Source organism: Paramisgurnus dabryanus, chromosome 24 (genome assembly GCF_030506205.2).
Source record: "Paramisgurnus dabryanus chromosome 24, PD_genome_1.1, whole genome shotgun sequence".
Lineage (NCBI taxonomy): Eukaryota > Metazoa > Chordata > Actinopteri > Cypriniformes > Cobitidae > Paramisgurnus > Paramisgurnus dabryanus.
The window spans coordinates 13823688-13842453 of record NC_133360.1 but is presented as its reverse complement, the minus strand read 5'-3'; positions in this window follow the sequence as shown (position 1 = coordinate 13842453).

Sequence of the window (18766 nt, the reverse complement as noted above, 5' to 3'; positions counted from 1 at the left end):
ATGTGTCTTTAAGGGTACTAATAAGTTCTTTAGGTCCTTTTCCATTGCATAGTACCCCTCGTGTCAGCGCATTTTATTTTTAGTTTAGTACCATTTCAGAGTGGGAGGGATTACAGGCGTGGGATCTTACAACAAAGCACAGATGACAACAGGTTTGCTCGAGATAGCGCACACACGAATGTAAAGCTAATCTTGCATTTAGTGATGTTGTGGTAGTGACGATTCTCTCAGAACTTCTTAAGAACAACTATCTCCAACTCAGTTTTGACTTTTATCCAGAGATAAAGCGTAAACTCGACGAAAGATGCTGTCCGCAGCGTAGCGTTGCCAAGTCCTCTGCTTTTTTCGAGATTAGATTTGGGCGACTGATTTAACTGTTTCCATCAGTTGTTTTTATTTCTGCGGGTTAAAGATGAAATTGTTTCATTGATTAGTTATTGGTATGTGGGCTATGAATAGGCATTGGGATGCTTTTGGGCTAGTTTTGAATGACCATTCAGATGGATTTTATATGCGAATCTGGCAACCCTGGCTGTGCGATTGCACATACTTTCAGTTCGAATTCCATATAATGTACATGTGAATGCACATTTAAATCAGATTGCAATGTTTAGGGTGCATGTACACTGTATAGTCGTACCTGTAAACATAGCCATTTTGGTATCAGCTCAGATCGTTTTGAACCTCAACCGAGGTGGTACTAAAAAGGTATCGGGGAATTAAATACTGTACCCAGTGGAAAGCCCCCAAAAGTGAGTTGACCCGACCCGTGGGGCACTATATGCAATGGAAAAGTACCACTTGGTACCAAAATGTACCGCTGCGGTACTAATATGAACTCTTGGATGCAAAGCTGTATGTTTTAAAAAGTACAGCCCCAGTGACAGTTAGGGTACATATTTTGACAATTTGTTCTGACTAGGGTTGCAAAGGGGTGGAAACTTTACATGGTAAATTAATCTAGCGAATTTTGGAAAAAAAATTGAAAAACTTAAGGAAATGTATATAATCTGTATCATATACAAAAATAAATGAACATTTTGTTTGGTCATAATCAGACATGCATGCAAGGTAATACAAATTTACAAAATGATGTAAAAAGGAAAGCAAAAAATGACCCTAAATTTATAACGGTAGTGAGTATTGTTACAAAAGATTTACATTTTAAATAAATTGTTCTTTGTTTTAATAAATATGTTTTTTCTTTTTCATTTTATTCATCAAAGAATCCTTCAGAAATCATTCTAATATGAATTTATGTGAATACATGCAAATATGGACATTATTTTGTATGAAGGATTCAAGAAACTATCTGTGCATGTTATTGAAGATTGAACGTACATGCAGGGGGTGTAAGCAGTGCATATGACAGAGATTTGTGCAGGGCAAAAATTTTATTGAAACTGCATAAAATCTTGTTGTTTTAAGCAAAATTATAGAGTTTTAAAGATTCTTTTACTACATTTAAGAAATTATCCTTTATAGGCAACTCCGCATTTTTGAATTCCCAGTTTATTCCCATTAATTAATAATATATGCTGTAGCTCAAGTGGTAGTGCAGCACAAAGTTCATGGGTTTGATTCCCAGTGAACACGCATACTGATAAAATATATACTTTCAAATGCACTGTAAGTTGCTTTGGATAAAAGCATAAATGTACAAATACTATAAACGTTAAACAAAATTGGAAGACATATGGTTGCATCTCTAACTGCAGTTGGAAAGGATGTGTCATTGTGGGCTTGCGGTGTGGCACAGACCTACAGTATATAAACAGCCGTGCTGGTATGCAAACAGCATCTTGCCATCATGATGAAGTGCATTTACATACAGCCTGTTGCTGACTGTGGCTATAACAGGTCAGTAGTTGTAGCGGGCCTGCATCTGTCAAAATATGATTTATTACCCCCTGTCAAGCGCGTTTTGACAGGTGGGAGGGTCTATCAATCAAAAGGTGTACATGCTGTCCAGTTTTGAGTGTCGTATTTTATGGCTTTTAGACAGTGGCTGTCCAGAGCTGTGCGTGTTTTACGACGTGTCAACCAGCGCGTTGTTTTTCCTGTGTGTGTGTTTTTTGTCACGCGTATGTTTGTCGTATTTATTGCTGTGTAAAAAAGTTTGTTGTTTTGGCTGTCCAGTTTCTGGACTGTCAGTTTTTACGACCGGTCTGTGTGTGTGTGTCTCTCCCTCCCTCCCTTCTCAAACCCGCAGCCCCCTGCGCGTCTCTCAACGGGGTGCTTTGAGTCATTATGCTTTTAAAACGGTGGTGGTAAATAAAATGTAATACAGTCCACTCTGACAAAAATAAAGGTTTATTTTAGATTTAGGGATTTCTTGAACCAATTCTCAGATTAAAACATATGTGAATGCGCGCACCAACGGTGACAGAGAACGTACGCTGATGCGCTCTTATATCTGGGGTTAAGAACCTTTTAAATGTTTTAAGACATTTCATCCCATCTTCTGGTTTGTATTCATTAATGTCTTCTAACCCCAGGTGTGTATATGTGTATTTACGATAAATGTAACACGGTTCGCATTGTCAAAATAAAAGGTTTCTTGAACCTGCATGGTTTTCCTGCAGACCCGGCGCCAGACACAAATTCACGGACGGGCATTTCATTTTTTCAGGGGGGGGCACAAATGAGATCAACCTCACTGCAATGCATAATATCATTAATTATGAATTAAAAAAGCGAGGAAGAACTAACATACCTCTCCATTAACGCAATACAACGGAGGAGTCGTAAAGATTAGACCTAGCTGAAGCAGTCTAAACACAAATAAAAACACGTCGCAGGGCTCGACAGCAACGCTTGTCTGCTTAATATCAGAGACAAGTAGATTTTTTAAAAGGCCAAGTGAAAGAAAATTTTACTTGCCCGACAGCACAAGTTGCCTAGTCTGATTAAAAACGCCAATAACAATCACCAAAACAGGATAATGATTCTGCATCATTTAGTCTCAATGGCGACCGAAAGTGCATAATGTATTAACGCTAAGTTAAACAAATAAGCGCAGCAAACACAAAGTGTGTTAACAAAGTGGGTTAAACATACTGCGGTAAAAATGTGGAGTTTTTAATAACATGATACAGTTAAGCAGCATCACATAACGGTTGAAAATGTGACAGATTTCATGACAGTTCACTAAACAAGTAATTAATATTAAGGCGTTGTGTACACCAAAACTTTTACGCCCGCGGCCGGCGCATGTTTTCAATTGTTTCCAATGGAAGCTCGGCGTTTTTCAAATAAGCCAGCAGCTAGCGGGTTTTTTCCGCGCTGAAAACCGGCGCTCGGCGTTTTTTCCGCGCTCAGCGCTGAGCGTCGAGAGTTGAAAGAGATTCTACTTTGGGAGAAAAGCTCCGCTCGTCAATGTCAGTTCTCACACGGCCGCCCAATCACAGTGGAGCAGGGGCGGGACATTACCACAGCAACCAACCGGCTCGCAGCTGAAGTATCACAGCTACCAAAGTGCTCAGCTGAAGAAAGCTGGCACTCAGCTGAAAAACAGCTGGCATTCGGCGTCCTCAAGGCGTTTTCAGCCGCGTTTAAAAGTTTTGGTGTACACAACCCCTAAGCCACTTACATTTTAGACGCAATGTTGACCGTTTTTGTTGTTTCAGCAGTGAAAACAGTTGAAAAATAACAGCAGAACCATATTGTGTCAGGCTCACTGCAGCACTCACTCGTGTCTTAACGTTAAGCGGTGGCGCGCTTAGCAAACAACCAAACATTTCCGCGCTCACTATCGACAAACCAATCAAATACATTTAAAATATATATTTTTTTAAATCAGACCAAACACATTTTTATTTTTATTCAGGAGTAATATATATACAAAACAATAACTTTTAATTAATAACAGTAGCCTATTGATAAAAAAGGTGTAAACAAGTGTCACACGGTGACGATTTCCAAGGGGGCGGAACCAATCCTCCCCATCTTTTGGTTCTGCCCCCTTGGAAATCGTCACCGTGTGACACTTGTTTACACCGGGACGGGAGAGTAGGAACACCGGAACTTCCGGAAGACACTGCGAGGCGAAATCAAGCGGATTGAACACAGGTGTGGATGATAAACGTAGCGGCTGGGGATTGGACGCTGTAAAGAAGAGAGAGGTATAAAAGACAGCTTTGAATACAAAGTTGGAGCAGTAGTTTTGGTTGAGGTTCGGGTGTGTAAGCGGCGGTAACAGTGCAGCATCTGACAAACCCTTTCGGTGTGGAAGAGGAAGGACCTGGGCACAGTTGCGTTGTAAACAGTAAGAGCTGTTGTTATTGGAAACGAAGCAGAAGAGGAAAACAGAGCCAGAGGCTGGGTATGTGATATTTATGAAGACTTTGGACACGGATGGATTTATGTGTAGTACTGTTGTGTTTTGGAGTATCAAGGAGGAACTGTAAGAGCTGCTGAGGAAGATTAGAGTGGTGTATTTGGACACGGGTGAAGAGGATCTCATCAGTCTAAAGGAGAAGGAGACAAAGGAGGTCATTGTTAAACCAGTGTGAGTACTCAGCGTCTGGTACAGTGTGTATTGTGGAGCTATCGTGTTCAACGTGTGTTGTGAGCTTTCAGTATTTAGGTGTACGGCCCTGCCACGGAGTAGAGTGGTGGAAGAGCCGGCATTGACGATCTTGGGAGAAGCACGGGGCCGCAGCAGCGACGTCTATCTTGCTGGCTTACACTTCCAACGCCCACCGATCCCAGGTGAAATTCGAGGAAGATGGGGCTGTGACCTTAATGTGCACATAGAGTGCTGTGGGTGAGTCTGTGCTTTGTGGTGAGAATACACTTTGAAATTAGTGCAGTGGTATGCTGTGTTTGTGTTGTCGGTAGCCTCTACCTTCATTGAGTTCGCCGTGGGAGAACGAGAGGCTGTGGAAGCCGGCTATACCACCATTTGTATATGCTGTGTGCGTGTCCCTGTATTAAAGCTTCAAGAGTAATACCTGTTGTGGTCATCCTTTGGATCCGGCCTGACTCGGTGAAACAGTGGTGAAGGACATTGACTTCCTAGATTGCTGTGAGTAAAACCAATTTTAACCAATGTTGTGTGTATGAAAAACCTCGTACTGTTGTAGAAAGGGTGGCGAAGAATTTATCTCACCTGTCACGGAGCCTCTTCAAAGGTGCGCCCCTGTCTATTCTCTGTAGCCGAAGTGGAAGAGAGGAGAGGGCAGCGTTCGGGGTGACGGTGTTCGATTTTCCCCCTTTGCAGTGCCAGAGGCCTCTGGGAAGGCCGTATCACGACGCCGTACCATCTTAAGGTTTGGAGCATAATTACTAGCCACTTGGAGTGAAGTCACCGTAAGTCCACCATTCTCGAGCAGCATTGGATGTTGTGCTTCCCTGTTGGAAGACCATAAGTTGTTACCAAATTGAAGTGAAGTTGAAGGGATACAGAAACTAACGTAACTTGTCTCTGCCTAGGAAATGTACCACCAGAAATAATTAGTGAAAGCCCCAGTGTCTACTACGAAATCCTGTGTTACAGCTAAAAGCCTGCAGAAGGAGAGAGAACCTGCATACCATACCTGTGAAGTACTTACCTGTACGGCGTCATGAGCTGACTAGGTGAGAGTGAAAGCCCCAGTGTCCACTACGAAACCCTCTGTGTTACAGCTAAAAGCCTGCAGAAAGAGAGAGAACTTGTATACTATACCTGTGAAGTGCTTACCTGGACGTCGTCACGAGCTGACTAGGTGAGAGTGAAAGTCCCAGTGTTTACTAAGAAATCCTCTGTGTTACAGCTAAAGGCCTGCAGAAGGAGAGAGAACCTGCATACTTTACCTGTGAAGTACTTACCTGTACGTCGTCACGAGCCGACTAGGTGAGAGTGAAAGTCCCAATGTTTACTACGAAATCCTCTGTGTTACAGCTAAAGGCCTGCAGAAGGAGAGAGAACCTGCATACTATACCTGTGAAGTACTTACCTGTACGTCGTCACGAGCCGACTAGGTGAGAGAGAGAAATCCCCAGTGTCTGTTACGAGATCTCCTGTGTTACAGCCACAAGCCTGCAGAGGAAGAGAGAGAATTTGAATACCGTACCTGATATACCCTAGCGGAACGTCAAGGGTTAGATCAGCCTGCCACCGGGAACACCCCCAGGTATACAAACGCGAACCTCCACTTACCCTTTTTGTTTTAATCTGCATCCAGGAGGAAGAGGAGGGCGCCACGAGATCAAAGAAACCAGAAGTAGGAGTCTGGCCTCGTTTTCCCCTCCCCCCATTTACCCGGCTCACCTGGAGGGCAGATAGAGCGACCCTTATTTTAACTTACCCTTGCCCCTTTCCCTACTTATTTTAAATAAATTAAATAAAGAGACTTTTAAATTTTACTTACGCTTGTGTTTGTCTGGTCATTGGGTTGACTTTGGGACCTCCTCGAGGTGGATCTAGGAAGGAGCGTGGCTTGTTTACATCTGTGGTCCGCCCTTACCTGTGACACAAGCAAGGACTGGTTGGTGGGACATGGAGCTGGTAAACATGTGAAGGGAGACGGCAGGCTCTTCTTCTTCTTCTATTGACTTTTTATGGTGGATGGCAAACCAACTTCTGGTGCATTTACCGCCACCAACTGGACTGGAGAGTGAAGCACTGGTAGGCAGACGGCAGGCTCGTCCAGGGTGGGCACTAGTGACTCACAGGGCGGGCCCGGCCCCCTAAAGCCCACCCATGGCGCCGGGACTGTTTTCCTGTGAGTGTGTTTTTGTCAGGTGAATGTTTGGCATATTTATTGATGTGAAACGTTTTTTTGTTTTGGATGTCCAATTTCTCGACTGTGAGTTTTACAACCGGAGCGTCTCTCCCCCTCCGTTCTCAAAGCAGCCTGCATTACTTCACAGCGGGGGTGTAGAGCGGATCTGGGCCCGTATGTATAAAGTCGCTCAGAGTAAAATTTTAGTCTTAAATGTGTCAAAATTCTAAGAATGACGTCATTTTACTCTTATTCTTAGACTTAAGAATAAATTTGATTTATAAAGCCTCCTAAGTGTTAAGACTAGGTCTCAGCTCCTAAATTATTTAAGAGAGCTGGAGAGGTCTCTTAACCTAGTTAAGAGTAACAAGAGCAGAGAGACGGAGATCATTCACTTTACAACAAAAAATGTGTTAGAATTACTTTAATTCAAATGTATTTCTATAGCACTTTTGAAAAAAAATATTGAAATATAAAGAGTATAGGGTTTTTATACAATGTATATTATATTACACAATATAATATACAGTATAAGATGTATATTGGAAAAAAAAAACATTCAAGTGCTTGCACAATACCAATAATTTTTATGGGATTATCAAGACAGCAATGGTATATACTTAAATGTATATAAATTTGAATAAAATACACTGTAAAAAGTTAAAGTTGGATCAAATTATTGATAATGCCTAAAATGTAATGTTTTTTCAACTTAAATTTCTCAGTTTAAGTGAAATAATTAAAGTTAAAAATGTTTAAATATTGGGTGTTACCAATTGAAGTAAGTTTTTTAAGTAGAGCCGCTTTTACATTTTACAGTTTATGATAGGTAAATAAAATACCATAAAATGTAAATAAAATCTACAATAAAAAATGTGAAGTACAAGATTGCAGTGACATCATTACATGTAAAGTGATATTAGAGTATAAAACCCTGGGCCCGGTTGCATAAAGCACCTTAAGTTTTTCCCTTAAGTATGACACTTAAGGGGTAAATTTCCCTTAACTACTGTAAGATAATAATTAAAGAGTTTTGCATATAATCCCTTAAATGCTTCTCTTAGGTAAGGGTAATCGTTAAGTGTTTCATGACAGCGACCCCGGTTTGTTGTTATAAAATACTATTGTTGCTATGGAGACACAACAGAAAAAACTTAAGGGTTTTTCTGCAACACCCTTAATTTTAAGGGAAACATAAGGGTGAACTTAAGGGAAAATTACACTTAAGGTGCTTTATGCAACCGGGCCCTGACCCAAAACATAATGTTAGCAATGCTAGCAGTGAGCAAGCCAAAGGTGAAAGTGACATTTGTAAGATGGCAAATATTACAATTGTGTTTAAGTGGAGAAATCCAACTTAACTTGATCATCTTTTTCAGTCTTGATCATCAAAGTATTTTTTATCTAAGTGTCACAGGTGACGTTTTGAATGAACGACGGGCGGAACCCGGCTTCCACATTTCATTTCCGGGGTTTCCCCGAAGTCAAAATTAAGCCTGATTGCGCGCAGGTGGGGATAATTTGCACAGCGGTCGCTGGCAGGCTGACGAGGAGAAGAGTCAGTGCATAAAAGGACCTTTGTAGACATCAAACAGGGTGCTTGTGGTGTACTTTGTCTCCGCTGTGTTGCTGCTTTGCAGACGGACCAGGCTGGTTGGATCGTGCTATTGGGGAAGAGAGCAGAAAGGGACAGTCAGTTGACGAAGGAATATTGAGGAGTTTCATCAGAGAAGGAGCGAACACAGTGCCATCAAGATCGTAGCGGATAACAGGTGGACAACTAAGCGTGAGTGACAGATGCGGTACTTAGCTGAGCAATACTTGTACGAAGAATTGTTTTGGTGTGTTCCTTTGTGTTTTTGAGGTCCCTGGCCCCACTGGAGAGAACAGCGTGGGTGAGCGCGGGTTGACCGGAAGTACGGACGGAGCACTTGGTAGGAAGCACCGTTCGCTAATAGAACAGTGGCCCTGTGGGGAAACGGAAGCACAGGTGAGCCAGGGGAGAGAAATCAACACGCCGGGCCTGTGAATACCCACCTCCTACTCTCATTGGCGGTCCAGTTACTGCCCAACCACCCTCTCGAGGTCGTCGTGGCCAGGCGGCAAGGGCGGTCTAAAAACCACGTGAAGTTTATAAGAGTGCTGTGGGTGAGTTTCACTGATTGATGGTGTTTATGCTTTACTTGCTGTGTGTATGCTGTGCTTGTAGCGTTCAAACTGCCTGGCCTCCGACGAGTCGCGAGACGACGACATCTGTTGTGGCCTGGGTCCTAAGGAGAGCGAGAATATTTAGCCCTGTGCCCGGGGTGTGTCCACGAGAGCTTCGTTTATCCGTAGAGCAGACAGTGGTGAAGCCCAGTGAGTATTACCAAGAGTGTACTGTGCGGACTGTGGGTTGTAGCAGCGGGTGTACTGACCTTTCCATCAGAAGCTCGTGGTGAGCGGAGTCCCGACGAAGGTTCACCCCAACTCGTGACCCCGGTTGGGGAAGAAGGAGGGAGAGTTCGGGAATCAGCCCTACTACTCCCTACGACGCCCGGACAGTTTGAGTGGAGGGGCGAAGGAATACGGTGTACCAGCACTGTAGCGAAAGCCCACTGTTTACAAGTGAAGCTCTGTGTGTGTACGAAGACCCCCAGTGCTGTGAGTACGTGACCTGTAAAGTAAACCTGTTTTGTGCTTATAGCAAATACCTACCTGTACGAGTGAAGCTCTGTGTGTGTACGAAGATCCCCAGTGCTGTGAGTAACGTGACCTGTAAAGTAAACCTGTTCTGTGCTTATAGCAATTACCTACCTGTACAAGTGAAGCTCTGTGTGTGTACGAAGATCCCCAGTGCTGTGAGTGACGTGACCTGTAAAGTAAACCTGTTCTGTGCTTATAGCAAATACCTACCTGTACAAGTGAAGCTCTGTGTGTGTACGAAGATCCCCAGTGCTGTGAGTAACGTGACCTGTAAAGTAAACCTGTTCTGTGTTTATAGCAAATACCTACCTGTACAAGGGAAGCTCTGTGTGTGTACGAAGATCCCCAGTGCTGTGAGTAACGTGACCTTTAAAGTAAACCTGTTCTGTGCTTATAGCAAATACCTACCTGTACAAGTGAAGCTCTGTGTGTGTACGAAGATCCCCAGTGCTGTGAGTAACGTGACCTGTAAAGTAAACCTGTTCTGTGTTTATAGCAAATACCTACCTGCACGAGTGAAGCTCTGTGTGTGTGTGAAGATCCCCCGTGCTGTGAGTAACGTGACCTGTGAAGTTAACCTGTTCGGTGCTTAAAGCTATTACCTACCTGTACCTGTGATGTCCTGTGTACATGAAGATCCCCCAGCGCTGTGAGTAACATAACCTGCGAAGTAAACTGTTCTGTGCTCCCAGCAGATATCTACCTGTACACGTGAACCCCTGCGGGGAGGAAGGGCTTTCAGCACCGGGAATAGTGTAAACTGTGGAGTAAACTTGACCTGTGTACAAACCCTTACTTACCTGGTCTGCCGAAGGTTCCGGGTGGACGAACAGCGTTTGACATCGAAGTACTTTACCTTGTCTGATTTTTGTTTGATTCTGCCTCCAGGAGAAGCGGAGCGCGCCACGGATTGTTGGGCCAGAGCCTCTACGGAGCCCCTGTCCCCAGTTTTTCCCTTAAGTGGCCCTGGAGGCGAAGAAGAGACACATTAGTTTTAAATTGCCCTCTCCCCTTTCCCCCCTTTTCCTTTTAAATATTTAATAAAGTTCATTTTAATTATAGTCTACTCGTCTGTCTGGTCATTGGGGTGGTCTTGGGAAACTCCTCGAGGTGGAAGAGTTGAGAGGGGTGTGACCCTTAACATAGTTGGGTCCGCCCTCGGGGTGTGACAGATTTGGCGTAGTCGGCAGGGCTCCACCTCGAGTTGAGCGACCAAGGCCCTCCAATGGCCGACGACGAGTTGCCCGAAGCCCCGCACCGTGTTGTGCCTGAAAGGCCGGAAACCCCACCCCGTGTTGTGCCGGAAAGGCCGGAAACCCCACCCCGTACTATGCCCGTGTTCCTGGGAAACCCCTGGGTGCAGAAGTATAATGGGGTCGAGTCCGAGGTTCGTTTAACTGAGTGGAGGGCCCAGCTCGAGTACCTGGCCGGCCTTTAGGGGCTGAGTGCCCGTCAACAACAGCAGTTTGTATTAAACTCACTAGGAGGGGAAGCCCGGCGAGAAGTACAAGCCGCCCCCGAAGCCGTTCGAGCCACCGCTCAGACCATATTCCACTTCCTCACCGAGCAGTATGGTGACACCACCCCTGTGGCCGTCCTGAGGGCGCAGTTCTTCAATTGCAAGCAGGGTCCCCACCAGACTATTCGAGCCTTCGCCCTGAAGCTGCGTGAACAGTATACACGTCTACAGCGACGACGAGACCATGGGTTAGGAGACGAGGAGACCCTGTTAAGGGACCAGTTCCTGCTAGGGCTACGGGAGGGGCCCCTACGTCAGAACCTCCGAGTGCAGTTTAGACGAGATCCGGAGCTCACGTTCGATGACCTGAAAAAGGAGGCCATGGCCTTGGAAGGTGACCAGGCGGAAGTGAAGGAGGCCCCCGTGTGCGCAGCGGTGAGTGGTCCGGCGGCAGCCTCGGAAGTAACCGACTGGAAACAAGCATTGAAGATGGAACTCCTAAAGGATGTGCGAGACCAGATGGCCGAACTAACGAAGACCCTGGTAGGGGAGCTACGCCTAGGGCCGGGTAGGAAAGAAGAAGGGCCCGCCCCCCGGGAACGGATGTATTCCGATCGAGGCCGAGGTAGGATGGGACGACCCTGGCAGACTAGTCGACCTAGGTTCGAGTGGGACGAGCAAGGGAGACCCATTTGCAATCGGTGTGGGACCGCAGGGCATGTGAGTAGGCAGTGCGGACCACGAAGAGCCTCCGAGGGGGGGTTTTTAAGACAACCGGCCACAGTGGGTCATGTGGTCGGCGCCCCCCAAAGTGACCCCCATAGAAGAATGGAGCCCCGGGACGAGATGATCGGGCTTAGCCCAACAGTGGAGGCCCAGGTATGTGGCACCATGGTACGCTGTCTCGTCGACACTGGTTCCCAGGTCACCTTATTCTCAGAAAGCCTGTCCCAGGAATTATTTGGAGCCTACCCCGCGCACAAGGCTGAAGCGCCCTGGCTGACCTTGAAGGGGGCAAATGGCTTGGAGATCCCCTATATCGGCTATCGACTTACAGATTTCGAATTGTATGGGGTACGAGTCCCGCAGAAGGGGGTCATCATCATCCAGGACCACTGCCTTGGCCGTCATCGAGCCCTCTTAGGTATGAACGTTCTCTCGGAGTGCTGGGAGGAGCTATTTCGGGCTAGGCCCGTTCAGACAATACCGAGGGCCGAACGGCCAGGCTGGGAGCGAGTAGTGGCCGACTGCAGGCGAGTACAGCTGGCTAAGAGCCGAGATGGCCGAGAAGAAGTGGGTCGAATAACCTGTCGATTTGCATTGTCGGTGCCAGCAGAGAGTGAAGCCATAGTGTGGGCCAGGGTGCCACAACCGTGTCAAGGCCCCGAGAGCTGGGTGTTGGTTGAACCCCATGAAGACTGCACACAGGTGAGAGTGGCCCGGGGACTGACGGTGGTGCGACGAGGCCGAGTGCCGGTAAAAGTCTGTAACGAAAATCCCTATCCAGTACACTTACACAAGCACCAGCGGCTGGTGACAGTGACATCGGTCAAGGGCCATCAGGTGCGGGATAAGGAAGATGTGAGTTTCCGGCGGGTGCACCCCGCAGTGGTTGAGGTAGCGCTAACACAAGCAGGAGGAGCGTCTAGGACGAGGGAGAGAAAGGTACCGGCCCATTTGACAGGGGACTCCTTACGAGGAGAGGACCTAGAGCAGGAACAAGTAGAGGAGCTGCAGAAGCTGCTGGAGAGATGGCAACACGTGTTTTCCACCCATGATGAAGACTACGGGTGTACGACGGTAATACGACATAGTATCCCTACGGGAGAAGCTGCACCGAGTCGGGAGCGGTATCGACCAATACCCCCCACCTTATACACCGAAGTGAGGACCTTATTACAAGGGATGCTGGAGCAGGGGATTGTGCGGGAGAGCAGCAGTCCATGGGCGGCACCTATTGTGCTTGTCCAGAAGAAGACGGGGGCTTGGAGGTTCTGTGTGGACTATAGGAAGCTGAACAACCTGACTAAGAAGGATGCGTTTCCCCTGCCTCGTATCGAGGACTCGCTGACAAGTCTGACCAAGTCTGCATGGTATTCCACCTTAGATTTGGCCAGCGGGTACTGGCAGGTACCGGTGGAGTAACGAGATCGGGAAAAGACCGCTTTTACCACGCCCTTTGGTCTTTTTGAATGGGACCGGATGCCCTTCGGTCTCTGCAATGCTCCCGCCACCTTCCAGAGACTGATGTCAGTTAATGGAATCCGTACTAGTATACCTTGACGATGTGATTGTGTATTCTCCAGACTTCGAGACTCACCTGCAACACCTGGAAAAGGTGTTCCAAGAGATGGAAAGGTACGGGTTGAAGTTACAGCCAGAGAAGTGCCACCTGCTGCGCCGTAAGGTGCAGTTCCTGGGACACGTGGTGAGTGCAGCTGGCGTGGCCGTTGATCCCGGGAAAGTGTCGGCAGTTCGGGACTGGGAGGCCCCCAGGACTGTAAGGCAAGTGAGGTCCTTTCTAGGCTTTGTGGGTTACTACCGACGATACATCAAAGGGTTCTCTAAGATCGCCAGACCCTTGAACCAGCTGCACGGGGAAGGGGATCCCCCATGGTGGAGTGGACCCCAGAGTGTGAGACAGCCTTTAGGGTCTTGAAACAGGAACTTTTACAAGCCCCGATTCTAGCATATGCTGATTTTTCCCAACCTTTCTTACTCTACACCGATGCCAGCAACCTGGGCCTAGGAGCGGTGCTCGCACAGAAACAAGATGGAGTGGAATGGGTGATCGCCTATGCCAGCCGGAGCCTCCACCCCGCTGAAAGAAACGACGCGAACTACAGTTCTTTTAAGCTCGAACTACTGGCGTTAAAGTGGGCTCTGAGCGAGAAATTTAAGGATTATCTCTGGGGAGCCAAGGTAACGGTAATCACTGATAATAACCCTCTGGTACACTTGCAGACGGCCCGGTTGGGAGCAGTGGAGCAGCGATGGGTGGCCCAGCTTGCCAATTACGACTATCAGCTGCAGTACCGTCCGGGGCGGGATCACACCAACGCAGATGCCCTTTCCCGGCTGCCAGCAAGGGCAGACTCGAAGAGCCCGGCCCCCCTCAAAGAAGGACACGAAGAGGAAGGACTGATGATAGGAATAGTGGAGGCGCCTGGGAGCCGCCAGGAGGCAGCGCCCGCGAGCTGGGGATGGGACCCTCAGCGTTGGAAGGCTAGGCAGCAGGAGGACCAGGAGCTGCGGAATCTGGGCGAGTGGCTTCAGCAGGCCCGGCGACCGACCCTCGCCGAGAGACAAGCACAGACAGAGGTGGGTCGTAAAATACTGGGGCAGTGGGAGAGATTGACATTGCGAGAAGGTGTGTTGTGCAGGACTATCCGGGACTCGGGGACTGATGAAGAGGTCAGACAGATTGTGGTGCCGACCGGTCTAGTCCGGACACTCCTGGAGGCCTACCATGACCAGATGGGGCATCAGGGGCAGGAGCGTACCACGTCACTACTACGCCGACACTTTTATTGGCCAGGGATGGAGGATTCGGTGAGTACGTTCATTAAAGCATGTCCCCGATGTACTCTGTTCAAATCTCGGCAGGAACCACGAGCACCGATGGTACCCATCCACGCGAAGGCCCCCCTCCATATTGTAGCGATGGATTATCTGACCCTGAGTCGTCCGAAGGACCGATATCAGAACATCTTGGTCGTGACGGACTTGTTCACCAAGTACGCCTGGGCCATCCCTACCCTCGACCAGACCGCAAGTACCACGGCCACCGCACTGTGGAGGGCAGTCTTTCAGCCGTTTGGGTGCCCTGAGTTCCTGCACTCAGACCAGGGCCCAAACTTTGAGTCCCGTATAATACGAGAACTGTGCCAGTTATACGGGTGTGTGAAGACTCACACGACCTCGTACCATTCCCAAGGGAATGGGGGATGTGAGCGGTTTAACCAGACGTTGTTGAACCTGTTGGGAACGCTGGATCAGAGACGCCAGGACGATTGGGTGAGTGCCTTACCGAACCTATTACAAGCTTACAACAATAGCATCCACAGCACGACGGGGTTTTTTTCCCCACGTATTTAATGTTCGGTAGACACATTCGCCTGCCCACAGATCTCCTATTGGGTACACCGGGAGAAGAGCAAGAGGGGAACGTGACCGAGTGGGTAGGACGACACCACCACCGTCTCCACTTCGCATATGAACAGGTCAATAAGAAGATCCAGGCGGCGGGGGACAAGAACAAGAGGTTATACGACAGGACGGCAATGGACGCCTCCTTGCTTCCTGGGGAAAGAGTACTGGTCCGAGATAATCGGCGGCTAGGCGGAGGCAAGCTGAGTGACCGGTGGGAGGCGAGACCATATATTGTGCAACAGCAGCAGAGACCGGGGCAGCCGGTATATACGATCCGGCCAGAAGGGAAGCCCGGACCAGATCGGGTGGTCCATCGGAACATGATTCGCCCCTTAACATAGTTGGGTCCGCCCTCGGGGTGTGACATAAGTGTTTGCAAACTTTAATCTTTTCTTTATAAACAGCTTGTGAGTGAAGTTAAAATAATGTGATTAATCATCTTCATTTTTAAATAACATTATGTTTGTCTATTTCATTAACATGTTAAAAACTTAATCAAAATGGTGCAAAATGGTTATTTGTAATATTGTTAAACATTTTTTGAAGCAAATTTAAATTAAAATAATTAAATACTAATATAATTTGAATGTCTTCATGATTCATAAATGTATGGTGTCACATGCTGCTGTGACTGTATAACATTGCCGGCTTTCTATTGGCTGATTCAGAGGTTAAGGGTGGCCATTTTAGGTTGAAATCATTGTAGTCCTCAGTTTGCGGCACTTAAGTCAGAACTTAAGAATGAGTCTTACACTTTACTGAAAGTTGCTTTCAGCTTCTTTATAAACGTCTTCTATTCTCAGACTGCTCCTACTCCTTACTAAGAATTTTTTGACACTTAAATCATAGCTTAAAACTATTCTTAAGAGCATTTCTGAGATGTTTTATACATACGGGCCCTGGGCACTTTTCACCTACTCTTGTAATGTGAATTCAGAAATGCTTGTTTTGTTTCTCATCTACTGTATAGTAGGAAAGTGGCTCTGGATGCAGGGCTAACCCTAATCTTATTTGCAGGGACGTGCACAGGAATTTTTAGGGGCAGTTGCTCTGACCTAAATAAAGGGCACCCCCCCCAATTTTTTTTTTTTTAACTCACGGCCTATATGAAGGACTGAGAATAACAGGGTCTTTATTAAAATCAGCAAACATGTTTGCCTAATGCCTACCAAAACAATTGTAGCCTAGGCTGCTTGTCTGCAAGTTATGATAGCTAGCTGCTATCTGTCTGATTATTTAGGCTTAAACATGACAAACTCAGCCTAGATTCATGAAGATTTTAACAGAGGTGGAAAGAGTTGCCAAAAACTTTACTCAAGTAAAAGTACAAGTAACTAAATAAATAATTACTCAAGTAGAAGTAAAAAGTATGCAATGAAAATAATACTCAAGTAGCGAGTTACTAGTTACTCATGAAAAAATAAATCTAGATATACACGCGCAAACACACACACACACACACACACACACACACACACACACACACACACACACACACACACACACACACACACACACACACACACACACACACACACACACACAATACAGTGCCCTCCATAAGTATCAAAACTGTAAAGACAAGATTTTTCTGTTTGCTGTGGAGACCAGAAATTGCTAAGATAAATATCAGTATGTCAGAAGTTTAGAATGTCACATTTTATTAACCTTTGTTTATGTTTCAACACATACATGCTTTAACAACAAAGAACAACAGCATTAAATGCTGACTTATGTGTGTTGTACACAAATGCACATAAGTGAATCAAACTGATCCTACACATTTTATGCTTTTCATGTGTAAACAATCAGGACACAGCTAAGTGACCATTAAAAAATAATGATGTGACAGATTCTGTACTTTTGTCTCATGTTCATCTTTTTATGTTTAGACATTTCGTGACAACAAACAGAAGAATACTTATGAAGGGCACTTCTACAGTATGTGTAAAACTGCAACATACACAAACAGTACAGAAAAAAGAATACAAACACAGAATAGACAAGCATTTCAAATTAACAAATTAACTCTAGTCTAAATGTTGATGTAGCTTATAACTGAAATATCAGACAAGTAAACAGACAACAGTTTTGCATATGTATAAAGTTAGAAATCTATGGTCTGAGGACATTGACAGTTTACACTTACATAAAAATGATTTTAGACAAAACTCATGTTTTCTTACGTTGTCATGTCACGTGTGTTTTGTGAGAATCACTTACATCATACAGCACTGTATACAGCGAATCAGACGTCAATCATCGATGTATTTTCTTCAATCTGTGCTACAATGCTTCTGGAGGTTGCACGCGTTTAACTGTGTCTGACGACAAACAGGTCGCGTGTATGTAATGGCGGGTACATGTGTGAAGTTTTGCTTTTAGTTAAAAGATTGGTAAATTCATTTCCACGTCACCCAACACTGGTTATATGCTGCGTGTTTCTACATAGGTTACGAGTAAAACTGCTTCGGACGATTCCGTTTTTGCAGCGATCTGAACAATTCATTCAAACTGATTTGCGAACCAATTTAAAACGTTTGGCCCATTCGCTGTGTAAAGAATCGACTCAAATGACTCATTTATTTGCAACACTTTGTAAGGAATCGACTCAAACGAGTCATTAATTCGCGAATGCGCCAGAAACACAAGATAGCAATTTAAAAATAAAATACAAATTTCGTAATTTATTCAAATACAGTAACGAAGGAACGTTGCATAGTGTAAACGAAGTAAAAGTACAATTTATTTTTTTCCACCTCGGAAAGGCAACTTGAGTCGAGAAGGGCATATGGGCAGTTGCCCGGGCAACCTGAGCAGCCCCCCTGTGCACGTCCCTGGATGGTGACATCAATCTCCATAAGTTTATAACTCGGAGAAGCATTGGTCTTCTGTTTACCCCAGTCTGCAACACTGCATTTGGTACAGCCTTGAAGTTCTTGTCTTTTTTGGGGTGGAGATCGATTTTCTGTCATTTTATTGAGATAAATTTAACCAGTACACCGAAATTTATAAGGATATAAAAGCTTGTTCGGTCTCTTCAGTGATTCATTTACAAATCTTCAATATCAAACTCAGGTAAATACCTTTTTATCAAGTGGCCTGTTGGTGGGTAAAGTAACTATTGTAACAAAAAAAAAAAAACTTATTTTTCAAAAGCTATTGTGACAAACTGTTAAGAAATAAGAAAGCAAACAAAGATGGGTTGCCCATTTTTCTGAACCGAAACCGTATATGGTCCGGAATCAAGTGGTTATCTCATGTAGGGTGGTGCTGAATGTTACTGAAGCTCATATACCACAAAATCTTTAAAAAACAGCATCTTTTAAATGCAAAACATGATATATATCATGCATAAAGTTTAGGTGTTTGATTTAAAATATATTTATAATACATGTAGAAGTCATACAGCAAGGTAGTCAATAATATTACACATGGGTCTCATGGGGTAGCAAAGCACCCAGCAGAAGCATTCTGAAGGACCCCTAAGTGTAACTGTGTTGATAATAATTCATTTCAAGTGGGCAGGTTCAGCCCCCAGTAGCCTGTACTTCCTCTTGATGTGCATCTCGCTTTGCAATAATCATAGCTGATATATTTGTGGTCTCGGTGGATGTACTGAACAAAACGATTGACAGTGGTGCAGGATTTTTAAACCTAAAACCAGCATTAGTTTAAATATTTTTGGCAATCCGCTGAAATGATAAAATTAGTTTGCTAATTATTTTAATGCATGTGAATGATCTCTAACTGTATGATCACA